The sequence below is a fragment of the Sebastes fasciatus genome, chromosome 11 (genome assembly GCF_043250625.1).
Source record: "Sebastes fasciatus isolate fSebFas1 chromosome 11, fSebFas1.pri, whole genome shotgun sequence".
In the NCBI taxonomy this organism is placed as follows: Eukaryota; Metazoa; Chordata; class Actinopteri; order Perciformes; family Sebastidae; genus Sebastes; species Sebastes fasciatus.
The window spans coordinates 30,702,754-30,725,520 of NC_133805.1; the positions used below are offsets into that span (position 1 = coordinate 30,702,754).

Genomic DNA, 22,767 nt, shown 5'->3' on the forward strand with positions numbered 1-22,767 from the left:
TTTCTTGCCTTTGTGATAGTCGGTGCATTCTTTGCTTTGCGCTATCAGTGCTTGATCTTTTCAGTTCTCCTTGTAGCTGGGGACCTGTTTTTCCGCTCCCCTTTCCGCCGCTCGACGATATCCTCAGTCAGGGTCAGCAGTTCTCCTCCCCTGCTGAACGAAGCCTGAGCCAAACCCTGCTCTCCTTTTCTGAGTCGTCTAACAGTTTGCCAGAACTTCCACGATGCCAAAGGAAAGTCCTTCTCCGTAGCCTCCCGGAAATCAACATATGGTATGAATATCACATTTCATGGACTAATTGTGAATTCTCCATTCTGCTGTGAAGTAACAACTTTTGTCTTTCTTGGTGAATAATAAGCAGCTGGTAGAAGACGCTAGCCTCCCCGTCGGGGAATCGAACCCCGGTCTTCCGCGTGACAAGCGGAGATACTGTCCACTATACTAACGAGGACTGCCGAGAGGACTGCCGAGAGGACTGCCGATGCCTCGCAGACACATTCCAGATATCTAGCATGCTAAATATCTAGACCCGTCGGGGACTCCTGCCAGAAGCTACAGCCAATGAGAGCGCAAGACACGGGTTGAGGGGAAATCTGGGGTCACAGTAGGAACTTACTGCATGTCAAAACAGCAAGTTTGGCAGTATAGATATGGGATGACTTTGAAAGTCTTGTAGTGTGAACATAGCTATCTACATACTGACATGCCCTACTCCCCAAGAGTCTCCCTTTTATTGTGGTCATAATAGCTATTGGAGATGCCAGGGATTGAACCCGGGGCCTCATACATGCAAAGCATGCGCTCTACCACTGAGCTACATCCCCCGTGGTTTTTGGGAATGTTTGACAATTTATTCCAGACACCTGAATAAAAGAAGAAATCTGACTAAAACACTTACGGTTAATCTGGTACGTTGCTTTAAAACCTGCGAAATGCAACTGCGATGGCCTTAAATCAAACCGGGTAGAGTGCTTGCACGACTATACCAGCAATCGCAGTGGAAAAGTAGGACATATGCTGCCTTAAGGCCCTGGCACACCGAGCCGTCGGCCGGCCGGCGATGAGCGTCCGTCGGACTGTTTTTTCCGGTGTGTCCCGCACACTCTAGTCGACTCTAGTCTAGTTGAATCGGTGGTGCCGCCCGTCGGTGAGAGAAATCACTCTCATTGGCAGTTCAGCCTTTGGTTCAGCTTAAACAAATCAGTGCACTAGAAGAGAAAAGGACGTGAGGGAAAGCAAGCCAACGAGGAAAGTCCAGAGGAAAAACACAGAGGGCTCTTCCCATTTTTCTTCTTGATCTCACCTGATCATTCCAATACACGGATATTTTCACAACGACATGGCCATCCGGAGTAAAGCTATGTGGTCGGCAACTGCTTTATTTTATGTCCGTATCATAATAAAGGCTTGTATATCCGCCGTCCTCGGTCTTCCGGTTTCCCTTTTTGAATGACAAGCACACACTACCGCGACCTGCTGGTAGGAAGAGTTATTTCATCTCAGGCAGGCACAGAACGTACGTGCTAACTGGCCGTCGGCTGTAGTCTTTGCGGTGTGTTCAAGTGCAACTCGTCGGCCAAAACAAAGGTGACGCGAGGCGACGCAACAGGCGGCTTTCGTTGCCGCTGGATTTTTGATGTCGGCTTGGTGTGTCCCCAGCTTTACTGCTTACTTTCTAACAACAATACCAAACAACAGTATACTGTCAGTGGAAGAAGAGAAGGACTGCGATGGCTGGGAATCGAACCCAGGTCAACTGCTTGGAAGGCAGCTATGCTCACCACTATACCACCATCGCTTCGCGAAGAAGGTCTTCCCGCCAAATTCGCCAATTTTTCTGGGCATCGAGACTGAAGCGAGCCCTGCATTTAAAAAATGCATGGTAGTGTCACCTCTACTTACTTATTTTTGATATTGTATCAAAATTGGATTTGATTGAAGGCCAATCTTAAGGCCCACACACAATCTAGTCTACTCAATCAACAATTACTGTCACAGAATCACTTTGTTACTGATGTTTTTTTCTAAGTTGCACCTAGTTTCCAAGTAACCAAGTATCATTGGTGGGCTCCCGCTGCCGAAAAGTGTCTTTCGTTGTCGGCAGGATTCGAACCTGCGCGGGGAGACCCCAATGGATTTCTAGTCCATCGCCTTAACCACTCGGCCACGACAACCTGTAAAACAACGGTTAATACCAATTTGCAAAAATGTCCTGAACTTTCCCAATTGCTGAGAAGAACAGGGCATATCAATGTAACGTACTTGTTCAGTTAAACGTCCACTTGCTTTTCTTGCCTTTGTGATAGTCGGTGCATTCTTTGCTTTGCGCTATCAGTGCTTGATCTTTTCAGTTCTCCTTGTAGCTGGGGACCTGTTTTTCCGCTCCCCTTTCCGCCGCTCGACGATATCCTCAGTCAGGGTCAGCAGTTCTCCTCCCCTGCTGAACGAAGCCTGAGCCAAACCCTGCTCTCCTTTTCTGAGTCGTCTAACAGTTTGCCAGAACTTCCACGATGCCAAAGGAAAGTCCTTCTCCGTAGCCTCCCGGAAATCAACATATGGTATGAATATCACATTTCATGGACTAATTGTGAATTCTCCATTCTGCTGTGAAGTAACAACTTTTGTCTTTCTTGGTGAATAATAAGCAGCTGGTAGAAGACGCTAGCCTCCCCGTCGGGGAATCGAACCCCGGTCTTCCGCGTGACAAGCGGAGATACTGTCCACTATACTAACGAGGACTGCCGAGAGGACTGCCGAGAGGACTGCCGATGCCTCGCAGACACATTCCAGATATCTAGCATGCTAAATATCTAGACCCGTCGGGGACTCCTGCCAGAAGCTACAGCCAATGAGAGCGCAAGACACGGGTTGAGGGGAAATCTGGGGTCACAGTAGGAACTTACTGCATGTCAAAACAGCAAGTTTGGCAGTATAGATATGGGATGACTTTGAAAGTCTTGTAGTGTGAACATAGCTATCTACATACTGACATGCCCTACTCCCCAAGAGTCTCCCTTTTATTGTGGTCATAATAGCTATTGGAGATGCCAGGGATTGAACCCGGGGCCTCATACATGCAAAGCATGCGCTCTACCACTGAGCTACATCCCCCGTGGTTTTTGGGAATGTTTGACAATTTATTCCAGACACCTGAATAAAAGAAGAAATCTGACTAAAACACTTACGGTTAATCTGGTACGTTGCTTTAAAACCTGCGAAATGCAACTGCGATGGCCTTAAATCAAACCGGGTAGAGTGCTTGCACGACTATACCAGCAATCGCAGTGGAAAAGTAGGACATATGCTGCCTTAAGGCCCTGGCACACCGAGCCGTCGGCCGGCCGGCGATGAGCGTCCGTCGGACTGTTTTTTCCGGTGTGTCCCGCACACTCTAGTCGACTCTAGTCTAGTTGAATCGGTGGTGCCGCCCGTCGGTGAGAGAAATCACTCTCATTGGCAGTTCAGCCTTTGGTTCAGCTTAAACAAATCAGTGCACTAGAAGAGAAAAGGACGTGAGGGAAAGCAAGCCAACGAGGAAAGTCCAGAGGAAAAACACAGAGGGCTCTTCCCATTTTTCTTCTTGATCTCACCTGATCATTCCAATACACGGATATTTTCACAACGACATGGCCATCCGGAGTAAAGCTATGTGGTCGGCAACTGCTTTATTTTATGTCCGTATCATAATAAAGGCTTGTATATCCGCCGTCCTCGGTCTTCCGGTTTCCCTTTTTGAATGACAAGCACACACTACCGCGACCTGCTGGTAGGAAGAGTTATTTCATCTCAGGCAGGCACAGAACGTACGTGCTAACTGGCCGTCGGCTGTAGTCTTTGCGGTGTGTTCAAGTGCAACTCGTCGGCCAAAACAAAGGTGACGCGAGGCGACGCAACAGGCGGCTTTCGTTGCCGCTGGATTTTTGATGTCGGCTTGGTGTGTCCCCAGCTTTACTGCTTACTTTCTAACAACAATACCAAACAACAGTATACTGTCAGTGGAAGAAGAGAAGGACTGCGATGGCTGGGAATCGAACCCAGGTCAACTGCTTGGAAGGCAGCTATGCTCACCACTATACCACCATCGCTTCGCGAAGAAGGTCTTCCCGCCAAATTCGCCAATTTTTCTGGGCATCGAGACTGAAGCGAGCCCTGCATTTAAAAAATGCATGGTAGTGTCACCTCTACTTACTTATTTTTGATATTGTATCAAAATTGGATTTGATTGAAGGCCAATCTTAAGGCCCACACACAATCTAGTCTACTCAATCAACAATTACTGTCACAGAATCACTTTGTTACTGATGTTTTTTTCTAAGTTGCACCTAGTTTCCAAGTAACCAAGTATCATTGGTGGGCTCCCGCTGCCGAAAAGTGTCTTTCGTTGTCGGCAGGATTCGAACCTGCGCGGGGAGACCCCAATGGATTTCTAGTCCATCGCCTTAACCACTCGGCCACGACAACCTGTAAAACAACGGTTAATACCAATTTGCAAAAATGTCCTGAACTTTCCCAATTGCTGAGAAGAACAGGGCATATCAATGTAACGTACTTGTTCAGTTAAACGTCCACTTGCTTTTCTTGCCTTTGTGATAGTCGGTGCATTCTTTGCTTTGCGCTATCAGTGCTTGATCTTTTCAGTTCTCCTTGTAGCTGGGGACCTGTTTTTCCGCTCCCCTTTCCGCCGCTCGACGATATCCTCAGTCAGGGTCAGCAGTTCTCCTCCCCTGCTGAACGAAGCCTGAGCCAAACCCTGCTCTCCTTTTCTGAGTCGTCTAACAGTTTGCCAGAACTTCCACGATGCCAAAGGAAAGTCCTTCTCCGTAGCCTCCCGGAAATCAACATATGGTATGAATATCACATTTCATGGACTAATTGTGAATTCTCCATTCTGCTGTGAAGTAACAACTTTTGTCTTTCTTGGTGAATAATAAGCAGCTGGTAGAAGACGCTAGCCTCCCCGTCGGGGAATCGAACCCCGGTCTTCCGCGTGACAAGCGGAGATACTGTCCACTATACTAACGAGGACTGCCGAGAGGACTGCCGAGAGGACTGCGGAGAGGACTGCCGAGAGGACTGCGGAGAGGACTGCCGAGAGGCTTGCCGATGCCTCGCAGACACATTCCAGATATCTAGCATGCTAAATATCTAGACCCGTCGGGGACTCCTGCCAGAAGCTACAGCCAATGAGAGCGCAAGACACGGGTTGAGGGGAAATCTGGGGTCACAGTAGGAACTTACTGCATGTCAAAACAGCAAGTTTGGCAGTATAGATATGGGATGACTTTGAAAGTCTTATAGTGTGAACATAGCTATCTACATACTGACATGCCCTACTCCCCAAGAGTCTCCCTTTTATTGTGGTCATAATAGCTATTGGAGATGCCAGGGATTGAACCCGGGGCCTCATACATGCAAAGCATGCGCTCTACCACTGAGCTACATCCCCCGTGGTTTTTGGGAATGTTTGACAATTTATTCCAGACACCTGAATAAAAGAAGAAATCTGACTAAAACACTTACGGTTAATCTGGTACGTTGCTTTAAAACCTGCGAAATGCAACTGCGATGGCCTTAAATCAAACCGGGTAGAGTGCTTGCACGACTATACCAGCAATCGCAGTGGAAAAGTAGGACATATGCTGCCTTAAGGCCCTGGCACACCGAGCCGTCGGCCGGCCGGCGATGAGCGTCCGTCGGACTGTTTTTTCCGGTGTGTCCCGCACACTCTAGTCGACTCTAGTCTAGTTGAATCGGTGGTGCCGCCCGTCGGTGAGAGAAATCACTCTCATTGGCAGTTCAGCCTTTGGTTCAGCTTAAACAAATCAGTGCACTAGAAGAGAAAAGGACGTGAGGGAAAGCAAGCCAACGAGGAAAGTCCAGAGGAAAAACACAGAGGGCTCTTCCCATTTTTCTTCTTGATCTCACCTGATCATTCCAATACACGGATATTTTCACAACGATATGGCCATCCGGAGTAAAGCTATGTGGTCGGCAACTGCTTTATTTTATGTCCGTATCATAATAAAGGCTTGTATATCCGCCGTCCTCGGTCTTCCGGTTTCCCTTTTTGAATGACAAGCACACACTACCGCGACCTGCTGGTAGGAAGAGTTATTTCATCTCAGGCAGGCACAGAACGTACGTGCTAACTGGCCGTCGGCTGTAGTCTTTGCGGTGTGTTCAAGTGCAACTCGTCGGCCAAAACAAAGGTGACGCGAGGCGACGCAACAGGCGGCTTTCGTTGCCGCTGGATTTTTGATGTCGGCTTGGTGTGTCCCCAGCTTTACTGCTTACTTTCTAACAACAATACCAAACAACAGTATACTGTCAGTGGAAGAAGAGAAGGACTGCGATGGCTGGGAATCGAACCCAGGTCAACTGCTTGGAAGGCAGCTATGCTCACCACTATACCACCATCGCTTCGCGAAGAAGGTCTTCCCGCCAAATTCGCCAATTTTTCTGGGCATCGAGACTGAAGCGAGCCCTGCATTTAAAAAATGCATGGGACTGTCACCTCTACTTACTTATTTTTGATATTGTATCAAAATTGGATTTGATTGAAGGCCAATCTTAAGGCCCACACACAATCTAGTCTACTCAATCAACAATTACTGTCACAGAATCACTTTGTTACTGATGTTTTTTTCTAAGTTGCACCTAGTTTCCAAGTAACCAAGTATCATTGGTGGGCTCCCGCTGCCGAAAAGTGTCTTTCGTTGTCGGCAGGATTCGAACCTGCGCGGGGAGACCCCAATGGATTTCTAGTCCATCGCCTTAACCACTCGGCCACGACAACCTGTAAAACAACGGTTAATACCAATTTGCAAAAATGTCCTGAACTTTCCCAATTGCTGAGAAGAACAGGGCATATCAATGTAACGTACTTGTTCAGTTAAACGTCCACTTGCTTTTCTTGCCTTTGTGATAGTCGGTGCATTCTTTGCTTTGCGCTATCAGTGCTTGATCTTTTCAGTTCTCCTTGTAGCTGGGGACCTGTTTTTCCGCTCCCCTTTCCGCCGCTCGACGATATCCTCAGTCAGGGTCAGCAGTTCTCCTCCCCTGCTGAACGAAGCCTGAGCCAAACCCTGCTCTCCTTTTCTGAGTCGTCTAACAGTTTGCCAGAACTTCCACGATGCCAAAGGAAAGTCCTTCTCCGTAGCCTCCCGGAAATCAACATATGGTATGAATATCACATTTCATGGACTAATTGTGAATTCTCCATTCTGCTGTGAAGTAACAACTTTTGTCTTTCTTGGTGAATAATAAGCAGCTGGTAGAAGACGCTAGCCTCCCCGTCGGGGAATCGAACCCCGGTCTTCCGCGTGACAAGCGGAGATACTGTCCACTATACTAACGAGGACTGCCGAGAGGACTGCCGAGAGGACTGCCGATGCCTCGCAGACACATTCCAGATATCTAGCATGCTAAATATCTAGACCCGTCGGGGACTCCTGCCAGAAGCTACAGCCAATGAGAGCGCAAGACACGGGTTGAGGGGAAATCTGGGGTCACAGTAGGAACTTACTGCATGTCAAAACAGCAAGTTTGGCAGTATAGATATGGGATGACTTTGAAAGTCTTGTAGTGTGAACATAGCTATCTACATACTGACATGCCCTACTCCCCAAGAGTCTCCCTTTTATTGTGGTCATAATAGCTATTGGAGATGCCAGGGATTGAACCCGGGGCCTCATACATGCAAAGCATGCGCTCTACCACTGAGCTACATCCCCCGTGGTTTTTGGGAATGTTTGACAATTTATTCCAGACACCTGAATAAAAGAAGAAATCTGACTAAAACACTTACGGTTAATCTGGTACGTTGCTTTAAAACCTGCGAAATGCAACTGCGATGGCCTTAAATCAAACCGGGTAGAGTGCTTGCACGACTATACCAGCAATCGCAGTGGAAAAGTAGGACATATGCTGCCTTAAGGCCCTGGCACACCGAGCCGTCGGCCGGCCGGCGATGAGCGTCCGTCGGACTGTTTTTTCCGGTGTGTCCCGCACACTCTAGTCGACTCTAGTCTAGTTGAATCGGTGGTGCCGCCCGTCGGTGAGAGAAATCACTCTCATTGGCAGTTCAGCCTTTGGTTCAGCTTAAACAAATCAGTGCACTAGAAGAGAAAAGGACGTGAGGGAAAGCAAGCCAACGAGGAAAGTCCAGAGGAAAAACACAGAGGGCTCTTCCCATTTTTCTTCTTGATCTCACCTGATCATTCCAATACACGGATATTTTCACAACGACATGGCCATCCGGAGTAAAGCTATGTGGTCGGCAACTGCTTTATTTTATGTCCGTATCATAATAAAGGCTTGTATATCCGCCGTCCTCGGTCTTCCGGTTTCCCTTTTTGAATGACAAGCACACACTACCGCGACCTGCTGGTAGGAAGAGTTATTTCATCTCAGGCAGGCACAGAACGTACGTGCTAACTGGCCGTCGGCTGTAGTCTTTGCGGTGTGTTCAAGTGCAACTCGTCGGCCAAAACAAAGGTGACGCGAGGCGACGCAACAGGCGGCTTTCGTTGCCGCTGGATTTTTGATGTCGGCTTGGTGTGTCCCCAGCTTTACTGCTTACTTTCTAACAACAATACCAAACAACAGTATACTGTCAGTGGAAGAAGAGAAGGACTGCGATGGCTGGGAATCGAACCCAGGTCAACTGCTTGGAAGGCAGCTATGCTCACCACTATACCACCATCGCTTCGCAAAGAAGGTCTTCCCGCCAAATTCGCCAATTTTTCTGGGCATCGAGACTGAAGCGAGCCCTGCATTTAAAAAATGCATGGTAGTGTCACCTCTACTTACTTATTTTTGATATTGTATCAAAATTGGATTTGATTGAAGGCCAATCTTAAGGCCCACACACAATCTAGTCTACTCAATCAACAATTACTGTCACAGAATCACTTTGTTACTGATGTTTTTTTCTAAGTTGCACCTAGTTTCCAAGTAACCAAGTATCATTGGTGGGCTCCCGCTGCCGAAAAGTGTCTTTCGTTGTCGGCAGGATTCGAACCTGCGCGGGGAGACCCCAATGGATTTCTAGTCCATCGCCTTAACCACTCGGCCACGACAACCTGTAAAACAACGGTTAATACCAATTTGCAAAAATGTCCTGAACTTTCCCAATTGCTGAGAAGAACAGGGCATATCAATGTAACGTACTTGTTCAGTTAAACGTCCACTTGCTTTTCTTGCCTTTGTGATAGTCGGTGCATTCTTTGCTTTGCGCTATCAGTGCTTGATCTTTTCAGTTCTCCTTGTAGCTGGTTCGCACTGCACAAATTTGGCCCTGATTTTCCGCTCCCCTTTCCGCCGCTCGACAATATCCTCAGTCAGGGTCAGCAGTTCTCCTCCCCTGCTGAACGAAGCCTGAGCCAAACCCTGCTCTCCTTTTCTGAGTCGTCTAACAGTTTGCCAGAACTTCCACGATGCCAAAGGAAAGTCCTTCTCCGTAGCCTCCCGGAAATCAACATATGGTATGAATATCACATTTCATGGACTAATTGTGAATTCTCCATTCTGCTGTGAAGTAACAACTTTTGTCTTTCTTGGTGAATAATAAGCAGCTGGTAGAAGACGCTAGCCTCCCCGTCGGGGAATCGAACCCCGGTCTTCCGCGTGACAAGCGGAGATACTGTCCACTATACTAACGAGGACTGCCGAGAGGACTGCCGAGAGGACTGCCGATGCCTCGCAGACACATTCCAGATATCTAGCATGCTAAATATCTAGACCCGTCGGGGACTCCTGCCAGAAGCTACAGCCAATGAGAGCGCAAGACACGGGTTGAGGGGAAATCTGGGGTCACAGTAGGAACTTACTGCATGTCAAAACAGCAAGTTTGGCAGTATAGATATGGGATGACTTTGAAAGTCTTGTAGTGTGAACATAGCTATCTACATACTGACATGCCCTACTCCCCAAGAGTCTCCCTTTTATTGTGGTCATAATAGCTATTGGAGATGCCAGGGATTGAACCCGGGGCCTCATACATGCAAAGCATGCGCTCTACCACTGAGCTACATCCCCCGTGGTTTTTGGGAATGTTTGACAATTTATTCCAGACACCTGAATAAAAGAAGAAATCTGACTAAAACACTTACGGTTAATCTGGTACGTTGCTTTAAAACCTGCGAAATGCAACTGCGATGGCCTTAAATCAAACCGGGTAGAGTGCTTGCACGACTATACCAGCAATCGCAGTGGAAAAGTAGGACATATGCTGCCTTAAGGCCCTGGCACACCGAGCCGTCGGCCGGCCGGCGATGAGCGTCCGTCGGACTGTTTTTTCCGGTGTGTCCCGCACACTCTAGTCGACTCTAGTCTAGTTGAATCGGTGGTGCCGCCCGTCGGTGAGAGAAATCACTCTCATTGGCAGTTCAGCCTTTGGTTCAGCTTAAACAAATCAGTGCACTAGAAGAGAAAAGGACGTGAGGGAAAGCAAGCCAACGAGGAAAGTCCAGAGGAAAAACACAGAGGGCTCTTCCCATTTTTCTTCTTGATCTCACCTGATCATTCCAATACACGGATATTTTCACAACGACATGGCCATCCGGAGTAAAGCTATGTGGTCGGCAACTGCTTTATTTTATGTCCGTATCATAATAAAGGCTTGTATATCCGCCGTCCTCGGTCTTCCGGTTTCCCTTTTTGAATGACAAGCACACACTACCGCGACCTGCTGGTAGGAAGAGTTATTTCATCTCAGGCAGGCACAGAACGTACGTGCTAACTGGCCGTCGGCTGTAGTCTTTGCGGTGTGTTCAAGTGCAACTCGTCGGCCAAAACAAAGGTGACGCGAGGCGACGCAACAGGCGGCTTTCGTTGCCGCTGGATTTTTGATGTCGGCTTGGTGTGTCCCCAGCTTTACTGCTTACTTTCTAACAACAATACCAAACAACAGTATACTGTCAGTGGAAGAAGAGAAGGACTGCGATGGCTGGGAATCGAACCCAGGTCAACTGCTTGGAAGGCAGCTATGCTCACCACTATACCACCATCGCTTCGCAAAGAAGGTCTTCCCGCCAAATTCGCCAATTTTTCTGGGCATCGAGACTGAAGCGAGCCCTGCATTTAAAAAATGCATGGTAGTGTCACCTCTACTTACTTATTTTTGATATTGTATCAAAATTGGATTTGATTGAAGGCCAATCTTAAGGCCCACACACAATCTAGTCTACTCAATCAACAATTACTGTCACAGAATCACTTTGTTACTGATGTTTTTTTCTAAGTTGCACCTAGTTTCCAAGTAACCAAGTATCATTGGTGGGCTCCCGCTGCCGAAAAGTGTCTTTCGTTGTCGGCAGGATTCGTACCTGCGCGGGGAGACCCCAATGGATTTCTAGTCCATCGCCTTAACCACTCGGCCACGACAACCTGTAAAACAACGGTTAATACCAATTTGCAAAAATGTCCTGAACTTTCCCAATTGCTGAGAAGAACAGGGCATATCAATGTAACGTACTTGTTCAGTTAAACGTCCACTTGCTTTTCTTGCCTTTGTGATAGTCGGTGCATTCTTTGCTTTGCGCTATCAGTGCTTGATCTTTTCAGTTCTCCTTGTAGCTGGTTCGCACTGCACAAATTTGGCCCTGATTTTCCGCTCCCCTTTCCGCCGCTCGACAATATCCTCAGTCAGGGTCAGCAGTTCTCCTCCCCTGCTGAACGAAGCCTGAGCCAAACCCTGCTCTCCTTTTCTGAGTCGTCTAACAGTTTGCCAGAACTTCCACGATGCCAAAGGAAAGTCCTTCTCCGTAGCCTCCCGGAAATCAACATATGGTATGAATATCACATTTCATGGACTAATTGTGAATTCTCCATTCTGCTGTGAAGTAACAACTTTTGTCTTTCTTGGTGAATAATAAGCAGCTGGTAGAAGACGCTAGCCTCCCCGTCGGGGAATCGAACCCCGGTCTTCCGCGTGACAAGCGGAGATACTGTCCACTATACTAACGAGGACTGCCGAGAGGACTGCCGAGAGGACTGCCGATGCCTCGCAGACACATTCCAGATATCTAGCATGCTAAATATCTAGACCCGTCGGGGACTCCTGCCAGAAGCTACAGCCAATGAGAGCGCAAGACACGGGTTGAGGGGAAATCTGGGGTCACAGTAGGAACTTACTGCATGTCAAAACAGCAAGTTTGGCAGTATAGATATGGGATGACTTTGAAAGTCTTGTAGTGTGAACATAGCTATCTACATACTGACATGCCCTACTCCCCAAGAGTCTCCCTTTTATTGTGGTCATAATAGCTATTGGAGATGCCAGGGATTGAACCCGGGGCCTCATACATGCAAAGCATGCGCTCTACCACTGAGCTACATCCCCCGTGGTTTTTGGGAATGTTTGACAATTTATTCCAGACACCTGAATAAAAGAAGAAATCTGACTAAAACACTTACGGTTAATCTGGTACGTTGCTTTAAAACCTGCGAAATGCAACTGCGATGGCCTTAAATCAAACCGGGTAGAGTGCTTGCACGACTATACCAGCAATCGCAGTGGAAAAGTAGGACATATGCTGCCTTAAGGCCCTGGCACACCGAGCCGTCGGCCGGCCGGCGATGAGCGTCCGTCGGACTGTTTTTTCCGGTGTGTCCCGCACACTCTAGTCGACTCTAGTCTAGTTGAATCGGTGGTGCCGCCCGTCGGTGAGAGAAATCACTCTCATTGGCAGTTCAGCCTTTGGTTCAGCTTAAACAAATCAGTGCACTAGAAGAGAAAAGGACGTGAGGGAAAGCAAGCCAACGAGGAAAGTCCAGAGGAAAAACACAGAGGGCTCTTCCCATTTTTCTTCTTGATCTCACCTGATCATTCCAATACACGGATATTTTCACAACGACATGGCCATCCGGAGTAAAGCTATGTGGTCGGCAACTGCTTTATTTTATGTCCGTATCATAATAAAGGCTTGTATATCCGCCGTCCTCGGTCTTCCGGTTTCCCTTTTTGAATGACAAGCACACACTACCGCGACCTGCTGGTAGGAAGAGTTATTTCATCTCAGGCAGGCACAGAACGTACGTCCTAACTGGCCGTCGGCTGTAGTCTTTGCGGTGTGTTCAAGTGCAACTCGTCGGCCAAAACAAAGGTGACGCGAGGCGACGCAACAGGCGGCTTTCGTTGCCGCTGGATTTTTGATGTCGGCTTGGTGTGTCCCCAGCTTTACTGCTTACTTTCTAACAACAATACCAAACAACAGTATACTGTCAGTGGAAGAAGAGAAGGACTGCGATGGCTGGGAATCGAACCCAGGTCAACTGCTTGGAAGGCAGCTATGCTCACCACTATACCACCATCGCTTCGCAAAGAAGGTCTTCCCGCCAAATTCGCCAATTTTTCTGGGCATCGAGACTGAAGCGAGCCCTGCATTTAAAAAATGCATGGTAGTGTCACCTCTACTTACTTATTTTTGATATTGTATCAAAATTGGATTTGATTGAAGGCCAATCTTAAGGCCCACACACAATCTAGTCTACTCAATCAACAATTACTGTCACAGAATCACTTTGTTACTGATGTTTTTTTCTAAGTTGCACCTAGTTTCCAAGTAACCAAGTATCATTGGTGGGCTCCCGCTGCCGAAAAGTGTCTTTCGTTGTCGGCAGGATTCGAACCTGCGCGGGGAGACCCCAATGGATTTCTAGTCCATCGCCTTAACCACTCGGCCACGACAACCTGTAAAACAACGGTTAATACCAATTTGCAAAAATGTCCTGAACTTTCCCAATTGCTGAGAAGAACAGGGCATATCAATGTAACGTACTTGTTCAGTTAAACGTCCACTTGCTTTTCTTGCCTTTGTGATAGTCGGTGCATTCTTTGCTTTGCGCTATCAGTGCTTGATCTTTTCAGTTCTCCTTGTAGCTGGGGACCTGTTTTTCCGCTCCCCTTTCCGCCGCTCGACGATATCCTCAGTCAGGGTCAGCAGTTCTCCTCCCCTGCTGAACGAAGCCTGAGCCAAACCCTGCTCTCCTTTTCTGAGTCGTCTAACAGTTTGCCAGAACTTCCACGATGCCAAAGGAAAGTCCTTCTCCGTAGCCTCCCGGAAATCAACATATGGTATGAATATCACATTTCATGGACTAATTGTGAATTCTCCATTCTGCTGTGAAGTAACAACTTTTGTCTTTCTTGGTGAATAATAAGCAGCTGGTAGAAGACGCTAGCCTCCCCGTCGGGGAATCGAACCCCGGTCTTCCGCGTGACAAGCGGAGATACTGTCCACTATACTAACGAGGACTGCCGAGAGGACTGCCGAGAGGACTGCCGATGCCTCGCAGACACATTCCAGATATCTAGCATGCTAAATATCTAGACCCGTCGGGGACTCCTGCCAGAAGCTACAGCCAATGAGAGCGCAAGACACGGGTTGAGGGGAAATCTGGGGTCACAGTAGGAACTTACTGCATGTCAAAACAGCAAGTTTGGCAGTATAGATATGGGATGACTTTGAAAGTCTTGTAGTGTGAACATAGCTATCTACATACTGACATGCCCTACTCCCCAAGAGTCTCCCTTTTATTGTGGTCATAATAGCTATTGGAGATGCCAGGGATTGAACCCGGGGCCTCATACATGCAAAGCATGCGCTCTACCACTGAGCTACATCCCCCGTGGTTTTTGGGAATGTTTGACAATTTATTCCAGACACCTGAATAAAAGAAGAAATCTGACTAAAACACTTACGGTTAATCTGGTACGTTGCTTTAAAACCTGCGAAATGCAACTGCGATGGCCTTAAATCAAACCGGGTAGAGTGCTTGCACGACTATACCAGCAATCGCAGTGGAAAAGTAGGACATATGCTGCCTTAAGGCCCTGGCACACCGAGCCGTCGGCCGGCCGGCGATGAGCGTCCGTCGGACTGTTTTTTCCGGTGTGTCCCGCACACTCTAGTCGACTCTAGTCTAGTTGAATCGGTGGTGCCGCCCGTCGGTGAGAGAAATCACTCTCATTGGCAGTTCAGCCTTTGGTTCAGCTTAAACAAATCAGTGCACTAGAAGAGAAAAGGACGTGAGGGAAAGCAAGCCAACGAGGAAAGTCCAGAGGAAAAACACAGAGGGCTCTTCCCATTTTTCTTCTTGATCTCACCTGATCATTCCAATACACGGATATTTTCACAACGACATGGCCATCCGGAGTAAAGCTATGTGGTCGGCAACTGCTTTATTTTATGTCCGTATCATAATAAAGGCTTGTATATCCGCCGTCCTCGGTCTTCCGGTTTCCCTTTTTGAATGACAAGCACACACTACCGCGACCTGCTGGTAGGAAGAGTTATTTCATCTCAGGCAGGCACAGAACGTACGTCCTAACTGGCCGTCGGCTGTAGTCTTTGCGGTGTGTTCAAGTGCAACTCGTCGGCCAAAACAAAGGTGACGCGAGGCGACGCAACAGGCGGCTTTCGTTGCCGCTGGATTTTTGATGTCGGCTTGGTGTGTCCCCAGCTTTACTGCTTACTTTCTAACAACAATACCAAACAACAGTATACTGTCAGTGGAAGAAGAGAAGGACTGCGATGGCTGGGAATCGAACCCAGGTCAACTGCTTGGAAGGCAGCTATGCTCACCACTATACCACCATCGCTTCGCAAAGAAGGTCTTCCCGCCAAATTCGCCAATTTTTCTGGGCATCGAGACTGAAGCGAGCCCTGCATTTAAAAAATGCATGGTAGTGTCACCTCTACTTACTTATTTTTGATATTGTATCAAAATTGGATTTGATTGAAGGCCAATCTTAAGGCCCACACACAATCTAGTCTACTCAATCAACAATTACTGTCACAGAATCACTTTGTTACTGATGTTTTTTTCTAAGTTGCACCTAGTTTCCAAGTAACCAAGTATCATTGGTGGGCTCCCGCTGCCGAAAAGTGTCTTTCGTTGTCGGCAGGATTCGAACCTGCGCGGGGAGACCCCAATGGATTTCTAGTCCATCGCCTTAACCACTCGGCCACGACAACCTGTAAAACAACGGTTAATACCAATTTGCAAAAATGTCCTGAACTTTCCCAATTGCTGAGAAGAACAGGGCATATCAATGTAACGTACTTGTTCAGTTAAACGTCCACTTGCTTTTCTTGCCTTTGTGATAGTCGGTGCATTCTTTGCTTTGCGCTATCAGTGCTTGATCTTTTCAGTTCTCCTTGTAGCTGGTTCGCACTGCACAAATTTGGCCCTGATTTTCCGCTCCCCTTTCCGCCGCTCGACAATATCCTCAGTCAGGGTCAGCAGTTCTCCTCCCCTGCTGAACGAAGCCTGAGCCAAACCCTGCTCTCCTTTTCTGAGTCGTCTAACAGTTTGCCAGAACTTCCACGATGCCAAAGGAAAGTCCTTCTCCGTAGCCTCCCGGAAATCAACATATGGTATGAATATCACATTTCATGGACTAATTGTGAATTCTCCATTCTGCTGTGAAGTAACAACTTTTGTCTTTCTTGGTGAATAATAAGCAGCTGGTAGAAGACGCTAGCCTCCCCGTCGGGGAATCGAACCCCGGTCTTCCGCGTGACAAGCGGAGATACTGTCCACTATACTAACGAGGACTGCCGAGAGGACTGCCGAGAGGACTGCCGATGCCTCGCAGACACATTCCAGATATCTAGCATGCTAAATATCTAGACCCGTCGGGGACTCCTGCCAGAAGCTACAGCCAATGAGAGCGCAAGACACGGGTTGAGGGGAAATCTGGGGTCACAGTAGGAACTTACTGCATGTCAAAACAGCAAGTTTGGCAGTATAGATATGGGATGACTTTGAAAGTCTTGTAGTGTGAACATAGCTATCTACATACTGACATGCCCTACTCCCCAAGAGTCTCCCTTTTATTGTGGTCATAATAGCTATTGGAGATGCCAGGGATTGAACCCGGGGCCTCATACATGCAAAGCATGCGCTCTACCACTGAGCTACATCCCCCGTGGTTTTTGGGAATGTTTGACAATTTATTCCAGACACCTGAATAAAAGAAGAAATCTGACTAAAACACTTACGGTTAATCTGGTACGTTGCTTTAAAACCTGCGAAATGCAACTGCGATGGCCTTAAATCAAACCGGGTAGAGTGCTTGCACGACTATACCAGCAATCGCAGTGGAAAAGTAGGACATATGCTGCCTTAAGGCCCTGGCACACCGAGCCGTCGGCCGGCCGGCGATGAGCGTCCGTCGGACTGTTTTTTCCGGTGTGTCCCGCACACTCTAGTCGACTCTAGTCTAGTTGAATCGGTGGTGCCGCCCGTCGGTGAGAGAAATCACTCTCATTGGCAGTTCAGCCTTTGGTTCAGCTTAAACAAATCAGTGCACTAGAAGAGAAAAGGACGTGAGGGAAAGCAAGCCAACGAGGAAAGTCCAGAGGAAAAACACAGAGGGCTCTTCCCATTTTTCTTCTTGATCTCACCTGATCATTCCAATACACGGATATTTTCACAACGACATGGCCATCCGGAGTAAAGCTATGTGGTCGGCAACTGCTTTATTTTATGTCCGTATCATAATAAAGGCTTGTATATCCGCCGTCCTCGGTCTTCCGGTTTCCCTTTTTGAATGACAAGCACACACTACCGCGACCTGCTGGTAGGAAGAGTTATTTCATCTCAGGCAGGCACAGAACGTACGTCCTAACTGGCCGTCGGCTGTAGTCTTTGCGGTGTGTTCAAGTGCAACTCGTCGGCCAAAACAAAGGTGACGCGAGGCGACGCAACAGGCGGCTTTCGTTGCCGCTGGATTTTTGATGTCGGCTTGGTGTGTCCCCAGCTTTACTGCTTACTTTCTAACAACAATACCAAACAACAGTATACTGTCAGTGGAAGAAGAGAAGGACTGCGATGGCTGGGAATCGAACCCAGGTCAACTGCTTGGAAGGCAGCTATGCTCACCACTATACCACCATCGCTTCGCAAAGAAGGTCTTCCCGCCAAATTCGCCAATTTTTCTGGGCATCGAGACTGAAGCGAGCCCTGCATTTAAAAAATGCATGGTAGTGTCACCTCTACTTACTTATTTTTGATATTGTATCAAAATTGGATTTGATTGAAGGCCAATCTTAAGGCCCACACACAATCTAGTCTACTCAATCAACAATTACTGTCACAGAATCACTTTGTTACTGATGTTTTTTTCTAAGTTGCACCTAGTTTCCAAGTAACCAAGTATCATTGGTGGGCTCCCGCTGCCGAAAAGTGTCTTTCGTTGTCGGCAGGATTCGAACCTGCGCGGGGAGACCCCAATGGATTTCTAGTCCATCGCCTTAACCACTCGGCCACGACAACCTGTAAAACAACGGTTAATACCAATTTGCAAAAATGTCCTGAACTTTCCCAATTGCTGAGAAGAACAGGGCATATCAATGTAACGTACTTGTTCAGTTAAACGTCCACTTGCTTTTCTTGCCTTTGTGATAGTCGGTGCATTCTTTGCTTTGCGCTATCAGTGCTTGATCTTTTCAGTTCTCCTTGTAGCTGGTTCGCACTGCACAAATTTGGCCCTGATTTTCCGCTCCCCTTTCCGCCGCTCGACAATATCCTCAGTCAGGGTCAGCAGTTCTCCTCCCCTGCTGAACGAAGCCTGAGCCAAACCCTGCTCTCCTTTTCTGAGTCGTCTAACAGTTTGCCAGAACTTCCACGATGCCAAAGGAAAGTCCTTCTCCGTAGCCTCCCGGAAATCAACATATGGTATGAATATCACATTTCATGGACTAATTGTGAATTCTCCATTCTGCTGTGAAGTAACAACTTTTGTCTTTCTTGGTGAATAATAAGCAGCTGGTAGAAGACGCTAGCCTCCCCGTCGGGGAATCGAACCCCGGTCTTCCGCGTGACAAGCGGAGATACTGTCCACTATACTAACGAGGACTGCCGAGAGGACTGCCGAGAGGACTGCCGATGCCTCGCAGACACATTCCAGATATCTAGCATGCTAAATATCTAGACCCGTCGGGGACTCCTGCCAGAAGCTACAGCCAATGAGAGCGCAAGACACGGGTTGAGGGGAAATCTGGGGTCACAGTAGGAACTTACTGCATGTCAAAACAGCAAGTTTGGCAGTATAGATATGGGATGACTTTGAAAGTCTTGTAGTGTGAACATAGCTATCTACATACTGACATGCCCTACTCCCCAAGAGTCTCCCTTTTATTGTGGTCATAATAGCTATTGGAGATGCCAGGGATTGAACCCGGGGCCTCATACATGCAAAGCATGCGCTCTACCACTGAGCTACATCCCCCGTGGTTTTTGGGAATGTTTGACAATTTATTCCAGACACCTGAATAAAAGAAGAAATCTGACTAAAACACTTACGGTTAATCTGGTACGTTGCTTTAAAACCTGCGAAATGCAACTGCGATGGCCTTAAATCAAACCGGGTAGAGTGCTTGCACGACTATACCAGCAATCGCAGTGGAAAAGTAGGACATATGCTGCCTTAAGGCCCTGGCACACCGAGCCGTCGGCCGGCCGGCGATGAGCGTCCGTCGGACTGTTTTTTCCGGTGTGTCCCGCACACTCTAGTCGACTCTAGTCTAGTTGAATCGGTGGTGCCGCCCGTCGGTGAGAGAAATCACTCTCATTGGCAGTTCAGCCTTTGGTTCAGCTTAAACAAATCAGTGCACTAGAAGAGAAAAGGACGTGAGGGAAAGCAAGCCAACGAGGAAAGTCCAGAGGAAAAACACAGAGGGCTCTTCCCATTTTTCTTCTTGATCTCACCTGATCATTCCAATACACGGATATTTTCACAACGACATGGCCATCCGGAGTAAAGCTATGTGGTCGGCAACTGCTTTATTTTATGTCCGTATCATAATAAAGGCTTGTATATCCGCCGTCCTCGGTCTTCCGGTTTCCCTTTTTGAATGACAAGCACACACTACCGCGACCTGCTGGTAGGAAGAGTTATTTCATCTCAGGCAGGCACAGAACGTACGTCCTAACTGGCCGTCGGCTGTAGTCTTTGCGGTGTGTTCAAGTGCAACTCGTCGGCCAAAACAAAGGTGACGCGAGGCGACGCAACAGGCGGCTTTCGTTGCCGCTGGATTTTTGATGTCGGCTTGGTGTGTCCCCAGCTTTACTGCTTACTTTCTAACAACAATACCAAACAACAGTATACTGTCAGTGGAAGAAGAGAAGGACTGCGATGGCTGGGAATCGAACCCAGGTCAACTGCTTGGAAGGCAGCTATGCTCACCACTATACCACCATCGCTTCGCAAAGAAGGTCTTCCCGCCAAATTCGCCAATTTTTCTGGGCATCGAGACTGAAGCGAGCCCTGCATTTAAAAAATGCATGGTAGTGTCACCTCTACTTACTTATTTTTGATATTGTATCAAAATTGGATTTGATTGAAGGCCAATCTTAAGGCCCACACACAATCTAGTCTACTCAATCAACAATTACTGTCACAGAATCACTTTGTTACTGATGTTTTTTTCTAAGTTGCACCTAGTTTCCAAGTAACCAAGTATCATTGGTGGGCTCCCGCTGCCGAAAAGTGTCTTTCGTTGTCGGCAGGATTCGAACCTGCGCGGGGAGACCCCAATGGATTTCTAGTCCATCGCCTTAACCACTCGGCCACGACAACCTGTAAAACAACGGTTAATACCAATTTGCAAAAATGTCCTGAACTTTCCCAATTGCTGAGAAGAACAGGGCATATCAATGTAACGTACTTGTTCAGTTAAACGTCCACTTGCTTTTCTTGCCTTTGTGATAGTCGGTGCATTCTTTGCTTTGCGCTATCAGTGCTTGATCTTTTCAGTTCTCCTTGTAGCTGGGGACCTGTTTTTCCGCTCCCCTTTCCGCCGCTCGACGATATCCTCAGTCAGGGTCAGCAGTTCTCCTCCCCTGCTGAACGAAGCCTGAGCCAAACCCTGCTCTCCTTTTCTGAGTCGTCTAACAGTTTGCCAGAACTTCCACGATGCCAAAGGAAAGTCCTTCTCCGTAGCCTCCCGGAAATCAACATATGGTATGAATATCACATTTCATGGACTAATTGTGAATTCTCCATTCTGCTGTGAAGTAACAACTTTTGTCTTTCTTGGTGAATAATAAGCAGCTGGTAGAAGACGCTAGCCTCCCCGTCGGGGAATCGAACCCCGGTCTTCCGCGTGACAAGCGGAGATACTGTCCACTATACTAACGAGGACTGCCGAGAGGACTGCTGAGAGGACTGCCGATGCCTCGCAGACACATTCCAGATATCTAGCATGCTAAATATCTAGACCCGTCGGGGACTCCTGCCAGAAGCTACAGCCAATGAGAGCGCAAGACACGGGTTGAGGGGAAATCTGGGGTCACAGTAGGAACTTACTGCATGTCAAAACAGCAAGTTTGGCAGTATAGATATGGGATGACTTTGAAAGTCTTGTAGTGTGAACATAGCTATCTACATACTGACATGCCCTACTCCCCAAGAGTCTCCCTTTTATTGTGGTCATAATAGCTATTGGAGATGCCAGGGATTGAACCCGGGGCCTCATACATGCAAAGCATGCGCTCTACCACTGAGCTACATCCCCCGTGGTTTTTGGGAATGTTTGACAATTTATTCCAGACACCTGAATAAAAGAAGAAATCTGACTAAAACACTTACGGTTAATCTGGTACGTTGCTTTAAAACCTGCGAAATGCAACTGCGATGGCCTTAAATCAAACCGGGTAGAGTGCTTGCACGACTATACCAGCAATCGCAGTGGAAAAGTAGGACATATGCTGCCTTAAGGCCCTGGCACACCGAGCCGTCGGCCGGCCGGCGATGAGCGTCCGTCGGACTGTTTTTTCCGGTGTGTCCCGCACACTCTAGTCGACTCTAGTCTAGTTGAATCGGTGGTGCCGCCCGTCGGTGAGAGAAATCACTCTCATTGGCAGTTCAGCCTTTGGTTCAGCTTAAACAAATCAGTGCACTAGAAGAGAAAAGGACGTGAGGGAAAGCAAGCCAACGAGGAAAGTCCAGAGGAAAAACACAGAGGGCTCTTCCCATTTTTCTTCTTGATCTCACCTGATCATTCCAATACACGGATATTTTCACAACGACATGGCCATCCGGAGTAAAGCTATGTGGTCGGCAACTGCTTTATTTTATGTCCGTATCATAATAAAGGCTTGTATATCCGCCGTCCTCGGTCTTCCGGTTTCCCTTTTTGAATGACAAGCACACACTACCGCGACCTGCTGGTAGGAAGAGTTATTTCATCTCAGGCAGGCACAGAACGTACGTGCTAACTGGCCGTCGGCTGTAGTCTTTGCGGTGTGTTCAAGTGCAACTCGTCGGCCAAAACAAAGGTGACGCGAGGCGACGCAACAGGCGGCTTTCGTTGCCGCTGGATTTTTGATGTCGGCTTGGTGTGTCCCCAGCTTTACTGCTTACTTTCTAACAACAATACCAAACAACAGTATACTGTCAGTGGAAGAAGAGAAGGACTGCGATGGCTGGGAATCGAACCCAGGTCAACTGCTTGGAAGGCAGCTATGCTCACCACTATACCACCATCGCTTCGCAAAGAAGGTCTTCCCGCCAAATTCGCCAATTTTTCTGGGCATCGAGACTGAAGCGAGCCCTGCATTTAAAAAATGCATGGTAGTGTCACCTCTACTTACTTATTTTTGATATTGTATCAAAATTGGATTTGATTGAAGGCCAATCTTAAGGCCCACACACAATCTAGTCTACTCAATCAACAATTACTGTCACAGAATCACTTTGTTACTGATGTTTTTTTCTAAGTTGCACCTAGTTTCCAAGTAACCAAGTATCATTGG

General features: G+C 47.8%; 38 non-coding genes across 38 annotated transcripts; all 38 read right to left on the reverse strand.

Annotated features, from left to right (window-relative positions):
* Positions 1-379: 379 nt before the first annotated feature.
* trnad-guc (transfer RNA aspartic acid (anticodon GUC)) lies at positions 380-451 on the reverse strand. The gene has a single exon. It is a non-coding gene; the product is annotated as a tRNA-Asp (tRNA).
* Positions 452-752: 301 nt separating this feature from the next.
* trnaa-ugc (transfer RNA alanine (anticodon UGC)) lies at positions 753-824 on the reverse strand. Its single transcript has one exon. It is a non-coding gene; the product is annotated as a tRNA-Ala (tRNA).
* A 902-nt stretch (positions 825-1,726) lies between these two features.
* On the reverse strand, positions 1,727-1,798 carry trnag-ucc (transfer RNA glycine (anticodon UCC)). The gene has a single exon. It is a non-coding gene; the product is annotated as a tRNA-Gly (tRNA).
* Positions 1,799-2,092: 294 nt separating this feature from the next.
* Positions 2,093-2,174, reverse strand: trnas-aga (transfer RNA serine (anticodon AGA)). The gene has a single exon. It is a non-coding gene; the product is annotated as a tRNA-Ser (tRNA).
* A 492-nt stretch (positions 2,175-2,666) lies between these two features.
* trnad-guc (transfer RNA aspartic acid (anticodon GUC)) lies at positions 2,667-2,738 on the reverse strand. Its single transcript has one exon. It is a non-coding gene; the product is annotated as a tRNA-Asp (tRNA).
* Positions 2,739-3,039: 301 nt separating this feature from the next.
* Positions 3,040-3,111, reverse strand: trnaa-ugc (transfer RNA alanine (anticodon UGC)). Its single transcript has one exon. It is a non-coding gene; the product is annotated as a tRNA-Ala (tRNA).
* Positions 3,112-4,013: 902 nt separating this feature from the next.
* Positions 4,014-4,085, reverse strand: trnag-ucc (transfer RNA glycine (anticodon UCC)). Its single transcript has one exon. It is a non-coding gene; the product is annotated as a tRNA-Gly (tRNA).
* Positions 4,086-4,379: 294 nt separating this feature from the next.
* Positions 4,380-4,461, reverse strand: trnas-aga (transfer RNA serine (anticodon AGA)). The gene has a single exon. It is a non-coding gene; the product is annotated as a tRNA-Ser (tRNA).
* A 492-nt stretch (positions 4,462-4,953) lies between these two features.
* On the reverse strand, positions 4,954-5,025 carry trnad-guc (transfer RNA aspartic acid (anticodon GUC)). Its single transcript has one exon. It is a non-coding gene; the product is annotated as a tRNA-Asp (tRNA).
* Positions 5,026-5,374: 349 nt separating this feature from the next.
* Positions 5,375-5,446, reverse strand: trnaa-ugc (transfer RNA alanine (anticodon UGC)). Its single transcript has one exon. It is a non-coding gene; the product is annotated as a tRNA-Ala (tRNA).
* Positions 5,447-6,348: 902 nt separating this feature from the next.
* On the reverse strand, positions 6,349-6,420 carry trnag-ucc (transfer RNA glycine (anticodon UCC)). The gene has a single exon. It is a non-coding gene; the product is annotated as a tRNA-Gly (tRNA).
* Positions 6,421-6,714: 294 nt separating this feature from the next.
* trnas-aga (transfer RNA serine (anticodon AGA)) lies at positions 6,715-6,796 on the reverse strand. The gene has a single exon. It is a non-coding gene; the product is annotated as a tRNA-Ser (tRNA).
* Positions 6,797-7,288: 492 nt separating this feature from the next.
* Positions 7,289-7,360, reverse strand: trnad-guc (transfer RNA aspartic acid (anticodon GUC)). Its single transcript has one exon. It is a non-coding gene; the product is annotated as a tRNA-Asp (tRNA).
* Positions 7,361-7,661: 301 nt separating this feature from the next.
* trnaa-ugc (transfer RNA alanine (anticodon UGC)) lies at positions 7,662-7,733 on the reverse strand. The gene has a single exon. It is a non-coding gene; the product is annotated as a tRNA-Ala (tRNA).
* A 902-nt stretch (positions 7,734-8,635) lies between these two features.
* trnag-ucc (transfer RNA glycine (anticodon UCC)) lies at positions 8,636-8,707 on the reverse strand. Its single transcript has one exon. It is a non-coding gene; the product is annotated as a tRNA-Gly (tRNA).
* A 294-nt stretch (positions 8,708-9,001) lies between these two features.
* On the reverse strand, positions 9,002-9,083 carry trnas-aga (transfer RNA serine (anticodon AGA)). The gene has a single exon. It is a non-coding gene; the product is annotated as a tRNA-Ser (tRNA).
* A 510-nt stretch (positions 9,084-9,593) lies between these two features.
* trnad-guc (transfer RNA aspartic acid (anticodon GUC)) lies at positions 9,594-9,665 on the reverse strand. Its single transcript has one exon. It is a non-coding gene; the product is annotated as a tRNA-Asp (tRNA).
* A 301-nt stretch (positions 9,666-9,966) lies between these two features.
* Positions 9,967-10,038, reverse strand: trnaa-ugc (transfer RNA alanine (anticodon UGC)). The gene has a single exon. It is a non-coding gene; the product is annotated as a tRNA-Ala (tRNA).
* A 902-nt stretch (positions 10,039-10,940) lies between these two features.
* trnag-ucc (transfer RNA glycine (anticodon UCC)) lies at positions 10,941-11,012 on the reverse strand. Its single transcript has one exon. It is a non-coding gene; the product is annotated as a tRNA-Gly (tRNA).
* Positions 11,013-11,898: 886 nt separating this feature from the next.
* On the reverse strand, positions 11,899-11,970 carry trnad-guc (transfer RNA aspartic acid (anticodon GUC)). The gene has a single exon. It is a non-coding gene; the product is annotated as a tRNA-Asp (tRNA).
* Positions 11,971-12,271: 301 nt separating this feature from the next.
* trnaa-ugc (transfer RNA alanine (anticodon UGC)) lies at positions 12,272-12,343 on the reverse strand. The gene has a single exon. It is a non-coding gene; the product is annotated as a tRNA-Ala (tRNA).
* A 902-nt stretch (positions 12,344-13,245) lies between these two features.
* Positions 13,246-13,317, reverse strand: trnag-ucc (transfer RNA glycine (anticodon UCC)). The gene has a single exon. It is a non-coding gene; the product is annotated as a tRNA-Gly (tRNA).
* A 294-nt stretch (positions 13,318-13,611) lies between these two features.
* On the reverse strand, positions 13,612-13,693 carry trnas-aga (transfer RNA serine (anticodon AGA)). Its single transcript has one exon. It is a non-coding gene; the product is annotated as a tRNA-Ser (tRNA).
* Positions 13,694-14,185: 492 nt separating this feature from the next.
* trnad-guc (transfer RNA aspartic acid (anticodon GUC)) lies at positions 14,186-14,257 on the reverse strand. The gene has a single exon. It is a non-coding gene; the product is annotated as a tRNA-Asp (tRNA).
* A 301-nt stretch (positions 14,258-14,558) lies between these two features.
* trnaa-ugc (transfer RNA alanine (anticodon UGC)) lies at positions 14,559-14,630 on the reverse strand. The gene has a single exon. It is a non-coding gene; the product is annotated as a tRNA-Ala (tRNA).
* A 902-nt stretch (positions 14,631-15,532) lies between these two features.
* trnag-ucc (transfer RNA glycine (anticodon UCC)) lies at positions 15,533-15,604 on the reverse strand. The gene has a single exon. It is a non-coding gene; the product is annotated as a tRNA-Gly (tRNA).
* Positions 15,605-15,898: 294 nt separating this feature from the next.
* On the reverse strand, positions 15,899-15,980 carry trnas-aga (transfer RNA serine (anticodon AGA)). Its single transcript has one exon. It is a non-coding gene; the product is annotated as a tRNA-Ser (tRNA).
* Positions 15,981-16,490: 510 nt separating this feature from the next.
* Positions 16,491-16,562, reverse strand: trnad-guc (transfer RNA aspartic acid (anticodon GUC)). The gene has a single exon. It is a non-coding gene; the product is annotated as a tRNA-Asp (tRNA).
* A 301-nt stretch (positions 16,563-16,863) lies between these two features.
* Positions 16,864-16,935, reverse strand: trnaa-ugc (transfer RNA alanine (anticodon UGC)). The gene has a single exon. It is a non-coding gene; the product is annotated as a tRNA-Ala (tRNA).
* Positions 16,936-17,837: 902 nt separating this feature from the next.
* trnag-ucc (transfer RNA glycine (anticodon UCC)) lies at positions 17,838-17,909 on the reverse strand. The gene has a single exon. It is a non-coding gene; the product is annotated as a tRNA-Gly (tRNA).
* A 294-nt stretch (positions 17,910-18,203) lies between these two features.
* Positions 18,204-18,285, reverse strand: trnas-aga (transfer RNA serine (anticodon AGA)). The gene has a single exon. It is a non-coding gene; the product is annotated as a tRNA-Ser (tRNA).
* Positions 18,286-18,795: 510 nt separating this feature from the next.
* On the reverse strand, positions 18,796-18,867 carry trnad-guc (transfer RNA aspartic acid (anticodon GUC)). The gene has a single exon. It is a non-coding gene; the product is annotated as a tRNA-Asp (tRNA).
* Positions 18,868-19,168: 301 nt separating this feature from the next.
* trnaa-ugc (transfer RNA alanine (anticodon UGC)) lies at positions 19,169-19,240 on the reverse strand. The gene has a single exon. It is a non-coding gene; the product is annotated as a tRNA-Ala (tRNA).
* Positions 19,241-20,142: 902 nt separating this feature from the next.
* trnag-ucc (transfer RNA glycine (anticodon UCC)) lies at positions 20,143-20,214 on the reverse strand. The gene has a single exon. It is a non-coding gene; the product is annotated as a tRNA-Gly (tRNA).
* Positions 20,215-20,508: 294 nt separating this feature from the next.
* On the reverse strand, positions 20,509-20,590 carry trnas-aga (transfer RNA serine (anticodon AGA)). Its single transcript has one exon. It is a non-coding gene; the product is annotated as a tRNA-Ser (tRNA).
* A 492-nt stretch (positions 20,591-21,082) lies between these two features.
* Positions 21,083-21,154, reverse strand: trnad-guc (transfer RNA aspartic acid (anticodon GUC)). Its single transcript has one exon. It is a non-coding gene; the product is annotated as a tRNA-Asp (tRNA).
* Positions 21,155-21,455: 301 nt separating this feature from the next.
* trnaa-ugc (transfer RNA alanine (anticodon UGC)) lies at positions 21,456-21,527 on the reverse strand. The gene has a single exon. It is a non-coding gene; the product is annotated as a tRNA-Ala (tRNA).
* Positions 21,528-22,429: 902 nt separating this feature from the next.
* trnag-ucc (transfer RNA glycine (anticodon UCC)) lies at positions 22,430-22,501 on the reverse strand. Its single transcript has one exon. It is a non-coding gene; the product is annotated as a tRNA-Gly (tRNA).
* Positions 22,502-22,767: the final 266 nt, after the last annotated feature.